Raw genomic sequence first — 13,843 nt, 5'->3', positions numbered from 1 at the left:
AAAATAAATCGGTCAGGAGGCACTAGAGCTGCAGGCAGAGCACGACGACCGCACTCACCGCGGCTGCACGGCGGGCGTGTTTGTGCATGTGTGTGCTTATGTACAGCTGTGAGTTCCTGAAAGAGTTAAGCCTAAGAGTTCTCATCACAAGAAAAAAATTTGTTTTACTTGCACTTTTTAGTGTGTCTATGAGATGATTAGTGCTAACTAAACTTAGTGCAGTAATCATTTCGAAATATATTAAGTCAAACCATTACGCAGTACACCTTAAGGTGTACTGTGAAATATATCAAGTATATTCATTACAAAAAATTTTTTAGGATTAAAGGGATAGGCCCTGGTCAGAGAGCTAGCTCTGTGAGTCCCTGCAAGCCCAGGTTGCAAGTTTGATCCCCCGTTGGGGAACATACAAGAATCAACCAACGAATGCATCAGGAAGTCGGACAACAAATTCACATTCCTCTTTCTCTTTCTCTCCCCCCCCCCGTAAAATCAATAAATAATACTTTAAGAAAACACTAAAGGGGTATAAAAGAATCCAAAAGAAATTAAAGGCATACCAAAAAAACCTTAAAGAATTTCACAAGTTACTTACCAAAAGAGTCAGCATCCTATTTATGTACACACACACACACACACACACAAAAATTCCATTAAAAGGAGTTAGAATTCCCATAAAGAAACATCTCTGATATATTTATTTTCTAAGTGACATAACGGTCAATAAACAGGCCTGGAGTGGCTGCTCCTAACCTTCTCCGCAGGACGACGTTACTACCATGGAAGGAAAAGACAAGGGAGGACCAAAGGAAAGGAGGGGGCTTGGGAGGGATATCAGCTCATTCCTCCTGGTACCAGAAGTGGCCATTTACAGATAAAAAAAGAAGGTGCAAGAATGGTCACGATCAGTAGATATATTAGCAAAGAATAGCAGAAATCTTGATTTTGAGGACTGGAAAAGGGAAAACTGAAAAAATAAACATTATACAGAAGGAAACGAATCCTTACTGAGCACCTATGTACAAATATCATGTTAATTCTTTACACATCTCAATTAATCCTAATTAGAAAAGGTACTTAAATACCCATTTTGCCCTGACCAGGGCGGTTCAACAGAGGAAGGTGTCGTCCAGCAAAGTGAAAGGTGGTGGGTTCATACCCTGGTCGGGGCACAGAACACGCCTGCTTGTGGGTTCCAGGGTCGGGGTGCAGACTAGAGGCAACCAGTTGACATCTCTCTCTCACAATGGTGTTTCTCTCCCTCTCTCCCCCCCTCTCTCCCCGCCACTAAAAACAAACAAAATCTTAAAAAATTAAAAAAATAAATCCCCATTTTATAAACTTAAAAATCACTTTAGCTTAAAGAGGTTGCACCCAAGGTATCATAGCTAATTTCTAATGAATTTCAAATACAAATCATGTCTTAATCCAGTCTTTTCATCTAAACTATGGCACGCAATTCTTTTTTTGAAATATAGCCTTCCTAACTATTTACAACATAATAATGGGCTTGATAATTTACATGTCAAGGGGAAATCAACCTTCTAGAATTAGGAAATTGTAAACTAAACATAAAGTACCGTGTCCTAATTCCAGATTAAATGGCTTTTTAACACACCCCGTTTTTTAAAAGCTACAATTAAGACACCATATCATTTATGCAAGAATAAAAAGAAACAGTAGCAGAGAACAGAAAGTTCACACACCCAAACACATACAGAAAGGTAGCGTAGAATAAAAGAACAGCTCTCCCTACCCAAAACCTTACTCAAAATAATCGTCAAATGAATCACAGATTTAGAGAAGGGTTAAGTCAGTAAGAAAAAAAATGAGAAAATTTTTATGACTCCAGAAGGAGGAAGGAAGGCCTTTCTAAGTATGACACACACAAAAGAACTGAAAAAATATATATTTACATATTTAAGTATATGCATAAACACGAAGAGGGTTCTGTGTAACAAGATGCACAACCAAGGTCAAAGGACACAACACCCCGGGTGGAGCGGAATTGCTCGTGCACATGACACGTCCCTACAAATGCACAAAACAAAACCCCTCCACAGAAAAATGGGGGAAAATGTAAGAACACACCAAAAAAGTCCTGGGTAAGACAATTTTCCTTTCTCATTACCAAAACAAAAGAGAAACTGCCCGAGGAAAGGGGCCCCCACAGGTGCTAGCGCTGGCGGCGGGGGGGGGGGGCGGGGGCGCGGGCCCCCTTGGGAAGGGGGAGCCGAGCCCTCGAAGCCCGCCCGGCGCTCCCGCCTCCCCCCCTCGGGTTTTCAAAACGCCTCCGGGTATAGAACGACTTCCGGCCCGCACTTCCGCAACCAACGGAGAGTGGGCGTTCGCTCTCCCGTTGTAGTTGGTGCGGAAGAACCTTCCAGGGTACTTCCGTCAGGTATTGGGCTGTAGAACCGACTGCTACTACTTCTATTTGGAATAATAAGAATATAATGTCTTATATATACATAACATCTCTCTGGAAAAACACATTACAAAAAAGCCAGCTGGTCCCTTGAGGTAAGTACTACCGGGCACTAGCAGTGAGGGGGTGACTTTCTCTAAAAACCTGTCGTGCTTTCTGTAATTTGTACTGGTTCTATGTTTTAAAAATGATTTTAAATCTTCTTTAATCTTACTCAGCTTTACTATTTCCTGAGTCCTTAAACTCAGGAAAGATAAGCCGCCTTTTTCTGAGCCCCGTTCGGTTGAAGAGCATCCTGAAAAGCACCCCGAGAGCAGCAAACGAGTTCCAACAGGTGGGCTGTGAAATGGGCCCGGCCCTGCCAGCAGGCAGCTCGCCGCCGGAGCGTCGCAGACAGGACCCCTGGCCCGGGCCAGCGCCCTGGGGACGCGAGCGCCCTGGGCATGCGAGAGTCACGGCGACAGTGGGGCGACAGTGGCCGAACATCCCTACGGAACGCCCCGCCCCCCGCGCCCGCGCGCTAGGCGCCCGCTCAGTCCTCCCCACACCCCCGGGAGGCCGATACTATCTATTTCTCCAAAACAAGAGGAACAGGTTTGTCTGTAGACGGGAAGCACATTTCAAAGCTCCCGAGGTCCCAGCAGACGGCCCGTGGCAGCGGACACTCCTCGGCACGGCGCGCTCGGACGCACGGCGTCAAGGGCGTCGAGGGCGTCGAGGGCGTCGAGCGCGTCAGGCGGAGCGAGCTCGGCCCGGCGGGCGCCGCGGGGAGCCGCGCGGCCGCTCTCCCGGGCAGGTCACACCCAGCAGCTCCAGCGACCACTGCCCTCGCCCAGCCGCCTGTGTCCCCTAACAGACTCGTGTCCTCTCTCCGCACTCAGTCCTGGGAAACTTAATTTAAAGGACTAACGTGAAAACATTTTCACTCCCTGTTCTCCAAGTTCCTCTAAAAGGAACTCGTATTAATGAAGGAGAAACCAGAGTGACTCCTGTGAAAAGGCTGAAACCACCAGCTGAGCTACCGGAAAAAACGGCAGCGCCGCCGCCGAGGCCCTCACGCACCCGGGCCCGGGAAGCCGCTTTCCGAGAGGTTGCGCGCAGAGCCCGTGCTCCACGACCCGCCGGCCGACGTCCTCCCTCCCCTGAATCACTCGCCGGAACAGCCTCCGGCCGAGCCGCCTTCTCACCCAGAGCTTTAATGAATAAACCCTCTTGCAAAAGATCTGGAACGTGTTCCACAATTCAAAATTCACGGACTCTGTTTACTCTGTACTCAAAGAGCAAATACTGAGGCGTGAATTTGAGAACCTCCCACAGCAGCAGTGGCGGGGCGCGGGGGGCGGGGGGGCACCCAGGCCTCCCGGAGGCCGACCCTCCCGCACGCCCAGCTCCACGGCGGAGAATCCCCCCTGCGGCCGCCGGGTCGGGGGGTGACAGTCGAGAGGGCGCTCTGCTGGTGCCCCGCGTGCTCATTTCCAGCACAGAAACGCTGTCGTGCAGGTGCCATGCACTCAAGTATAAACTCGGCCCTGTCGACACTCGGGCCACCCGAGAAGATGGTTCTACGCACTCAAAATGGCGTCCCTGTGCAGCCGGTCTGTCTGCACAGGCCCATGAGAACACTTTCTCCTTTTACTCCGAATTTCCCGGAACCGTCTCTAGAAAACGGATGTCATCAGGTTTTAAAATAAAGCACAAAGACGACATTAAATGCTATAATTTGTATTTATCAACTACTGTCCTGTAGAAATGACACAGTACATCTGTATCAACACAGTCCACAAATAGCTCCACATGTATATGGTCAATTGATTTTCAATACAGGTATTTCAAAGTGATTCGATGGGAAACAATGTGTTTTCAACAAATGGAAATGGGACAAGTGGACATCTATACCGAAAAAGAATCTCAGCCCTTTCCCCATACTACATGCAAAAAAAAAAAAGGACCATGGACCCACTGTGTAAACGTGAGCTGAACTACAAATTTCCTAAAAGAAAGCAAGAGAAAATCCTGTGACCTTGGCTTAGGCCAAGGTTTCCCAGCACACAATAAAGCACATGCCACAGAGAAAAAAATTAACCAATTTACTTCAAAATTTAAAATGTCTCTTCTTTGAAACACACTTAAGAAAATGAGGACAAACCAGAGACTGGGTGAAATTACTTGCAAAGCTTTTGTCGGATACCCATGTATCCAAGTACAGGGTGGCGCAAAAGTAGGTTTACAGTTGTTTGGATGGAAAATAATACAAGAATAAACTCTGTTATACATACTCCCAACTGTAAACCTACCTTCTGCCACACCCTGTATATAAAGAATTCTTTTGACTCAATAAGACAGCTGGTATTTTTCAAATGGGCAAAAGATTTGAACAGACACCTCACCAAAGCACAGGAGAAGATAAATGTTAAACATCATTATTAGGGAAATGCAAGTTAAAACTACAATGCAAATTCAAACTATACACCCACTAGAATGGTTAAAATTAAAAGACTGACTATCCAATACTGTCAAGAAAAGAGAACTAGAACTACAGGATGTACACAGCTGGTGAGAATGCAAAATGGCTCATTGTGGAAAAGAACTAAATGCACACCATCGACGTGACCTTGCAATCCCACTGGTAGGTGCTCCCCTCACACCTCCCCCAGAAAATGAAAACATGCGTTCACACCAAGTCCATATGCAAATGTCCAAAGGAGCTTTATTCATTAATAGACAAACATGGGGGAAAAAACAAAATGTCTAGTAACCAGAGAATAGGTAAATAATTGTTGTATATCCACACAACAATAATCCTTAGCAATAAAAAGAATGAGTTATAATACACCCAACAACATGCATGAAGGAAGTCAGAAACACGAATTACATACTGTTTGATTACCTATACGTGACTTTCTGGAAAACAGTACACACTGCAAAAGAACAAGACGCAGACTGATGGTTTTGGGGGTGTGGGGAGCAGACAATGACAAGGTCAGTCTCGGTAACTTTCTAGGGTGATGAAAATGTTCCCATTGTGGTAAGGTTACACAGTTTGTCGAAAATCTTCAAAACTTTTACACTAAAGAATATATTTATTGTATGTATACCCTAATAACTCTAATTTTAAAATGGGTTCATACCCCATTAAAAAAATTAGCAGGCAGACATTTATAAAGCCCAACTATTAAAAATGTTAATTTTCGTCGACAGCCATATCACCCTGAACATGCCCGATCTCATCCGATCTTGGAAGCTAAGCAGGTTCGAGCCTGGTCAGTCCTGGGACAGGAAAAATGTTAATTTTCACTGTAAAAATGCAGGGTTTATAGTGTTCCCCATACAGAGCACATCTCAGAGATAATGCAGGAGGGTCTTGCCTTCAGTTTGTTAAACACACACACAGCATCTGTGAAGCACAATAAAGTGAAATGCACCAAAACAAGGTATACTGATATTACTTTGACCCTAAAATTTATTTTCTCAAGTCTGAGATTTAATAAATTAATCCTACAATTTTTCCTCTACATCAAGGACTAAGTCCACTAATCTGAATTGGATGCTGATTTTTACATTCAACTTACAGTAGAGGGAAACCAAGAATTACCGTATTTTGCCGTGTACATGCACACTTTTTGCCCAAATTTTTAGGGAAATATCAGGATGCATGTTATACATGGGTAATCCTAATTCCATATCTATATAAGTGTTCTTGATTATTTTATTTATGCTTACCTGTTAAAAGTGTAACTCTAGAAAGTAGTAACAATATCCATATGCAAAGTAATACCCTGGAATATGATAGTTTCTAAATATAAATAAAAAACAATTAAAAAATTAAAACAGTATTTTTTCCTGAAAGTGTGGACCAAAAACGTGGGTGTACATTATACATGGGAGCACATTATTCATGGCAAAATACAGTACTTCCCTCCTGATCATTTCTAGGAATACAGTATCACTACACCACAGGACAGCTTTAATGCTGGCTGTCTATTCAACCACACTGACAGCAAACATTAGAAAAATAAAGGGAAAGTACTCCAATTAACAACTACATTTCGAATCAGCCTCAGGCACCTTTCTTCCTTTAAGGACAGCAGCACTTAGGAACACAAGCGCACTGGTTTCTTCTAAGAGGAGCAGAGGCAGTGCGGAGGGCCGTCCTCTAGGACAAGCTCGTACCATGTGTGTGTCCTTGCTGAAATGCAGCTTTCCTTCCGTCTGTTGTATTGCAGCTGCAAGTGACTGTGGTCTCGTGCATGGGACAGTATTTTAGTTCAGGACGGTGAGGAGGAATTTAAACAGTGCTTGTGAGGAAAGCTGTACGAGCCCCACTGGACTCCACACCACTGTTCCAAGCTGCACCGTCCTTCACGGCGGCCCTTCAACTAGGGGTCAGGGAAACTTCAAAGTCAGTCCCCCCCTGCGCCAGCCGCATTTCGCATGCTCCACGCTGGTGAGTGACCGCCGCAGTGACCAGAGCAGGCACAGAGCCCTTCCGCGGCCTCACCCACATGCACGGACAGCAAACCCCAGGAGGGTAACTGTAGGGATGAACACAGGTAACACAATTCAACTTCTAGCTGTTACTTACTGAGGACCTTGGGTGAATTATTTAATCTCAGACTGAGCTTCTTAAAACCATGCAATGGAAACAGCACTTACTTCACACATTAATTGGGAAAATGACGGGCTGTGCGACCTTGGCGAGCAAGTTAACATCTCCGGCCTTCACTTCCTCGTCTGCAACGTACATGCTTGTGTGAGTAGGACCACACTAGGACCCTCTCACACACAGTGCGTAAGAGGTGCAACTGAGTTAATATACTTAAAGGGCTTAGAACACTGCCTGAGCAGAATTGATAAATACTACTTATTAAGATCTACTCATTATTATTAGCATTGATAGCCAGATTAGAAAGAACTACAACTCAATGACAAAAACAATTGGATTTAGAAAATGAGCAAATGACTTGAATAAACCTTTCTCCAAAGAAGACAATAAGCACATGAAAAGATATCACTAATCACATCACTAATCATTAGGGAAATGCAATTGAAACCACAATGAGATACCACTTCAAACCCATTAGGATGGCTATTATCAAAAACATGGAAAATAACAAATGTTGGAAAACATGCAGAGAAACTGGAATATTTGTGAACTGCTGATAGAAATAAAAAATAGTACGGCCACTATGAAAAATGAGAAGGTTCCTTACAGAATTAAACAGAATTACCACGTGATCCAGCAGCAGTTCCACTTCTGGGTATACAAACAAAAGAATTAAAAGCAGGGATTAAGACAGTAAAACGGGTATTTGTACACCCATGTTCACAGCAGCCAAAAGGTTGAAGCAACCCAAGTGTCCATCAGCAGATGAATGAATCCACAAAGTGTGGTCGATGTCTCCAATGCATCATTCTGTCTGAAAAAGGAGAAAATTCTGACACCTGCTATGACACGCGTGAACCGGCAGGACACCATGCTGAGGGCAACAAGCTGGCCACCAAGGGCCCACAGCGCACCGCCGCACTTCCCCGTGGCTCGGCAGGGGCCCAGGCCCCGAGCCCCACGCCGGGCGGGCTGCCAGGGGCTGGGGAGTGTGGGCTCACCAGGCACCCCTTCAGCCTGGGAAGATGATGAGGGTCTGGAGGCGGACGTCGGGGACGACTGCAGCGCAAGGCGAATGGACCCAATGCCACTGAGCTGGACACTCAGAAGGGGCGGGGCGCGCGCTCCCTCCCGAGGGCAGGCCCACGCCTGCCTCCCTCCCCCCTCCCCTCTCTGGCTGCATCTCCTCATCTCCAAGCGCCCCAGGAGACTTGCAACCAGGGGAGCAGTGGGCAGCGGCAGCTCGTCCCAGGCGGACCCCTGGCCCTGTCTCCGAGGCCTCTCTCCTGACTGTCCAGGGAGCCAAAGCAGCCCTGCCCAGCTCGCTTCTGCTGCAGCTTCTGTCCTAAGCCCTTCCTTGTTTCAGGTTCTGGTTTTCCTAAAAGATAAAATTTTAAAAGTGGCTCAAGTGGTAAATGTTATGTTTATTTCCTCTCATACACTGACTGGGAAATCAGCACAAAGGGGGAGGGACCACATCTCATCTATTAGCTAGAAAGGTACAAAGATCTAAACCTCCTAAATTCACTTAAATTTATAACACACGTTCTTCTCTAATCTTGTAATGGCACAACTTCCTACGTGCAGGTTCTGAAACCTTTGGCTAATTCCGCTGACAACTCCTGGTTGTGGAGGACTGTCCGCCATGGTGGCTTTTACTACATCCACAAACTCTCTTGACAGCAGGGAGCCCAAGGCCGCTGCCCTCGGCCGCCACCTCGAGCTAACGACGCGCCTCCAGCAAGGAGACTGTGCCATCCGAGACCCAGCGAGTCAGGTAGGCACTGCTTCTTCTCACGACCCACACGCACACGGGGGCTTCCAGGGCGACAAACCCCAGCGCTGGGCGGGAGACGGGTGCGCTGGCCACAGGGGCAACTGCGGGGAGAAGGGAACAGCGCTAAAGGCAAAAAGAGGGGCGAACAGGCGGCTGTCTTAGCCAAGAGCCAAGCTCGACTAACAGACGAAGCCGGAACTGGGGAGGCAGCGTGTGAGAGGGGCTGCCGGTGAGGCCGTGAACAGAAAGGAGAGGGAAAAAGTGACTTCAGAGACCATGGTAAATACTGATTCGACATTAAGTAGAATCTTGCAATATTAGAATAAAATTTTATATGTTACACTCTATAATTAACAAAAAAAAACTTCAAATGCATTATTTCCATCAGTTCTATGAAGAACTAAGGCCAAAAGAGGTTAGATGGCTATACAAGGTCACATGAGCCCTTTTCTACATATTCCAAATCCTAAACCAGAAATATTCCTAAGTCCCAGACATTCCCCATTATCCACATCACCACCCTTACCTAGATCTGAATGGTCACCTAAACACTCATCACAAAGTGAACAGAAAAGGTGGCTGCGTCCAGGACAGATAACCTGGCCTGGGTTAGTGTCTGTCCTGACTTGTGGATTTTACTTACAGGCTAGAAATTTCCATCCTGACCCCCTTCTCCTGTGGCTCTGTGATCTTCCTTTTCTTCTTTCTGCTCACTATTCCCATTGCTCTGATTTCCCTACTATTCCCCCCTTCCTTAATTCTATCACAGCTTTAAGCACAAAAACCCACGCAGTAATGTCAACTCAAAACCAGAGGAAACAAAGCCAACGCGCGTAGCTCCCTACCTGGGCAGAGGTGGCGGGTGCCTGAGACATCACTCTCACCTAACACTACAGTTTACTGTTTTGCCCAAGTTATCACTCATAGAGTTACTAACAGCAAAACCACCAATAACTTCTTTATCTTCTAGTTGTCTACAAATAGTAATCAAAATTGCCCAGAGAAAAGAGTGTATGAAAAGAAAAACAAAAAATATCAGGGACAACACTCAAGTAAACCAAGTTACTAAGGAAGACCCCAGAAGCAGCGCAAGGATCAGTGATTAAGGGCGCAGCGTCTGGAGGCTTGGCCAGGACACCAGCTGGCCCTGCTCCTAAGCCCGTGACCTTGCTCCCAGGCAGCCCCCCGAACCCTAACCTCCCCACCTATGCCGTCGCTCACCGTACCCCCTCACAGGGCCAGGGCAAGAACGAAGGCCGACCGCGTGCGGTCACAGCAGAACACACGACACAGTCGTCACTTACAAAGGTTCCCATTCTGCTTGTTATTTTTGCACCTGTAGGTTAGGCACAAGAAAGAGAGCGAGGGAGGAGGAAGGAGAGAGCACTTCTACAGGGACGAGCAGCAGCCAGTGCCCCGACGACCAACAGGGCTGCAGGTTCCGGCACCAAGAAAGTGAAACAGTGAAATAGACATCAAAACGTGCAAACAAGCGCACCTTTCCTTGACCAACTGCTGCAGGTAAAGATCCAAGTATCCTATTCAAGGACTCAAGTTAACTGTTAACAGCCCTGGTCTCGGGAGTAACCTGTAGTCTGACGCTACTGCCTGGGGTAACAGCGACAGGAGCAACTTAAAGGGGAAAAAGTCACAAATGATAAATGTTATGTGACTTTTTATGAATAAAGGTCATTCATTTCCAATCCTTCTTAACCACATTCAAGCTGCATATTCTCAAATAACTTGAAAAACCATTAAATTGAGAAATACATAAAACACAGGCTCCCTGAAGTAAGGGGGCAAAGGAGAATGTTCTCACCACGTTTTACATAAATCAAGGTGGAAACGCAATTAAAAATACTAGTTTTCTGACAGAGAAAACAAAAATAACCTGGTCTGTGTTAATGGAGAGACTTGTTGAACTGTAATCTCAATTTCGGATCAGAAAACAGGAGTGACGCGTGCAGCCCTCAACACTTCCTGGGGACCCTTCGGCCTCCCCTGCTCCAAGCGACAGCGAGGGAGGCTCACCGGTGCGACCGGAAGGCGCTGTTACAAAATAGAGGACCAGCTGACCGGCGACCGGCCATCTGAGCCAAGTGTTCGCAAACCAGTCTTTTATGTCAGAAAGATCATTAAATGAAACTCTAATTCCAGCTACACTGATGTGTTCACTAATAGTAATGGCCTAGAAGAGCATAATGATTTAAAGAGTTCAACAGAATGCCTATGATTCGCTAAAAAAAATGTAGTAACTCATGGTAACTAAAAACGAGATTCAATCCTATACAATAAATATTAATTCATTCACCAAAAGAATTTCTATTACTACAATTAAAATTCATTTTCTCTATGAAAGCTTTACTAAAGACTTAAACCAGCACAACATTCCTGGGAGAAAGAAAAAAGTGCACTCACTTTTAAAGTTATTTCAGAAGTTCTTAGCGCACCCAGCGCAGTTCCTCTCCGTTTCTGTTCTGGTAATGCCCTGGGTGTTTGACACTGAGGTCTTAATGTGACATAAAACCACTCCAAAGAATTGTGTCAGAAATCTCTATAATGGAAATTACAGAAGCCACTTCGAGAAATGTCAGATTGAAACACAAGCCCCACAGGATGACGTTTCAAACAAGAAACCCTTCGTGGTCCCCCACCGACCGACCTGGGAGCCCCGGGGAGGCTGAGGCGGACGCCGACCGTGCGGGCTCGTTCGCTGCGTGAGCAACGCGAACACGGGGACCTGGGCCGGGCGCGCTCCTAAGCCCCAACCCCTGCTGCCGGCGCGGCCGTCCAGGGCCCGGGCCGAGGCGGCCGCCCCGCCGGAGGCCGGCGGACTTGCTCCCGGCGCTACTTACACACTCCAGCGGGGCCGCGCGGCAAGGTGTCGGGGTTGTCTCCGTTCTCCCGGGGTGTTCCAGTTTGTTTTTTGACTTTGTATCCTCTCAAGTCAAGTCCGAGTTCTCTGAAGATGCCCGACCTGCGGCCACTGGACATGGAGTTGCCCCCGCCAGTCAGCTGCCCATGCTGCCGCCGCCGCCGCCGAGGTTCGCGCGGCCGCCCGCCCGCCGGCCGGCCCGGCCCTGGAAGGAGGAGGCTGCGGCCTTCCCGACTATTCCATGTACTCGTCGCCGCCGTGCGTGTCCGCTCGAGAGGGAACGTCCGACTCAGGGGCCAAGACGCACGCGCGGGGAGGGCGCGACACGTCCGCGGGGCATTCCCGGACGCGGGCTCCCGGGACCGGCTATCTCAGCGCCGCCGCGCCGCTGGGCGCCGGCAGCATCTTAGGTTTCACGTGAAAAAAAGATCAAAGGAAAGACTCGCCGCGCCGCCCCGCAGGCCTCATCGATTAGCAGAGCCGCCCCATCGGCCGAGGGCTGCGGTCCTGGGGGTTGTAACGGGGTGGACGCGCGGCCGCGGACCCGCGACGGTGGTTAGACAGCGGCCGGGAGCTTCCGCGACCGCCCCGCGCGCCCGGCGCGCATCGCCCCCGCTCCGGGCTGAGACCCCGCGGGGGGGCGGGGGGCGCCGGCAGCCGAACCGCCGCGGCCGCTTAGGCAACGCGTTTGAACCCAAACACGGAGGACCGCCCAGGTGTGCTCAGGGGCTCGCAGAGCTGCTCGCCGCTCTCAATTCACTTCCGAGGTGACTTTCGCCCATTCGAATCCACTTCTGGGGCAAAACTGTCCAAAAACATTGTAATTCCAAAATGGCCACTTGAAATATCCGGGGCCTTTCTCGCAAAACCTAGACGACGATCTTCTTATCTGAGTAATTCGATCACCTGTGAAAGTTATTTAAAAAAAAAAAAAAGAAAACAACTTGAATTACACGGTTCTGACGTGGACCTAGAAATTAACCCTGAGCTCGGGCGCGGAGCTGCGGAGACGCCGCCGGGGTCGGAGGGCGGCGCGCGGGTCGGAGCGGCGGCGGCTGGGGAACGCGGGCGGCGGGGGGCGCCGATCCCGGTGGGAGGGGGCGCGGGCTTACATAAGGAGCCCCGCACTTTCCGGGCAAGCCTCGCCATGCGAGAGCGGCGCCCAGCCGGACAGAGCGCCTCGCCTGCGTTCTCCATCCCGGGCCCGGCGACGAGACACCGACAGGTGTGGGGCCGAGCTTTCGCCCGTGCAAGTTGGGGAAACCCGCTCCCGCGGGGCGGCACGGGCCGAGGACCATCGAGGCGGACCCCGGGGGCGACAGCGTCCCCGCACCGGCCTCCGAAGGCGGCCGCCGGGCGAAGTGTGGGTGCTGGCTTTCCCAATTCAGGAAGCGGCTTCTCCCGACGCCTCTGCCACGAAGACTCGCTCAGACCCAGGGCGCGCGGGGAGCGGCCGACACCCCGGCGGAGGCCCCGACCGCCCGGCCCCGGAGCCCGAGGGGGCGGCAGCGCGCGGAGGGGGCCGGCCCTGGTCGCAACGCCCGCCCGCCGCGGAGCCCACGCAACCCCTTGAGGTCCCGGCGCCGGCCTGCTCCCGGCTCCTGCACCCCGTCTGCGGGCACCGCGCGCCGCCACCGCCGCCCGACCCCCGGCCCCGACGCCCACACGGCACCCCCGACTCCGGCGCGGGCACCAAGCACCGCGTTACCTTCTGCCACCCCGCAAGTGCCCCCGGCCTGGGGTGCCCGCGCTCGGTCCCGGGACAAGGATCTCGGTACTTTGAATAATCCCCTTTTGCCGCTTTTCCCTCCCCCACAACCAGTCTCCGTCCCAAAATGGCGCCGACCCGATCCGCAATGTTCTGGGCCAAGTCTCGCGAGATGGGGGATGGTGGCGAGGCGCGGAGGGAACCGGGGAGCTAAAGCTAAGGGAGAGAAAGGCGGGGCGTGGATGAGGAGGAGGGAGACAGGGCGTGGAGGAAGCGCCGCGAACGAACCTACTGGGCGGGGCAGCAGGAGGAGCGCCTCCACCACAGAACCTTCTGGCCGGAGCAACGGCTCACGCCCCGGCCGGAGACGCTCCGCCCTCTACGTCGGGCGGCGGGGGGAGGGGCCAGGGCGTGGCTACGCCTGGGGCGGGGCTTCGAGGAGGCCCCGGGGG

General features: G+C 50.0%; 1 protein-coding gene across 4 annotated transcripts in view; it reads right to left on the bottom strand.

The window, feature by feature from the left end:
- Positions 1–13,541, bottom strand: part of GPBP1 (GC-rich promoter binding protein 1) — a 62,098-nt gene extending 48,557 nt beyond the window's left edge. For 2 of the 4 annotated variants that reach the window (XM_054575355.1, XM_054575357.1), the window contains exons 1-2: positions 13,392–13,541; positions 11,664–12,589 (exon numbers count right to left, since the gene is read on the bottom strand). The gene's annotated coding sequence lies outside the window, so the exon portion shown is untranslated. Of the gene's footprint in view, positions 1–11,226; positions 11,363–11,663; positions 12,590–13,391 lie in introns of those variants that run through there. The other 2 variants (XM_054575356.1, XM_054575358.1) reach the window with 2 other exon arrangements.
- Positions 13,542–13,843: the final 302 nt, after the last annotated feature.

The sequence above is a fragment of the Pteronotus mesoamericanus genome, unplaced genomic scaffold (genome assembly GCF_021234165.1).
Source record: "Pteronotus mesoamericanus isolate MK-2021 breed Mesoamerican mustached bat unplaced genomic scaffold, CSHL_Meso_final contig_29, whole genome shotgun sequence".
NCBI lineage: Eukaryota > Metazoa > Chordata > Mammalia > Chiroptera > Mormoopidae > Pteronotus > Pteronotus mesoamericanus.
The sequence above is the reverse complement of the archived record's forward strand: the minus strand, read 5'-3'. Positions and strand labels throughout refer to the sequence as shown.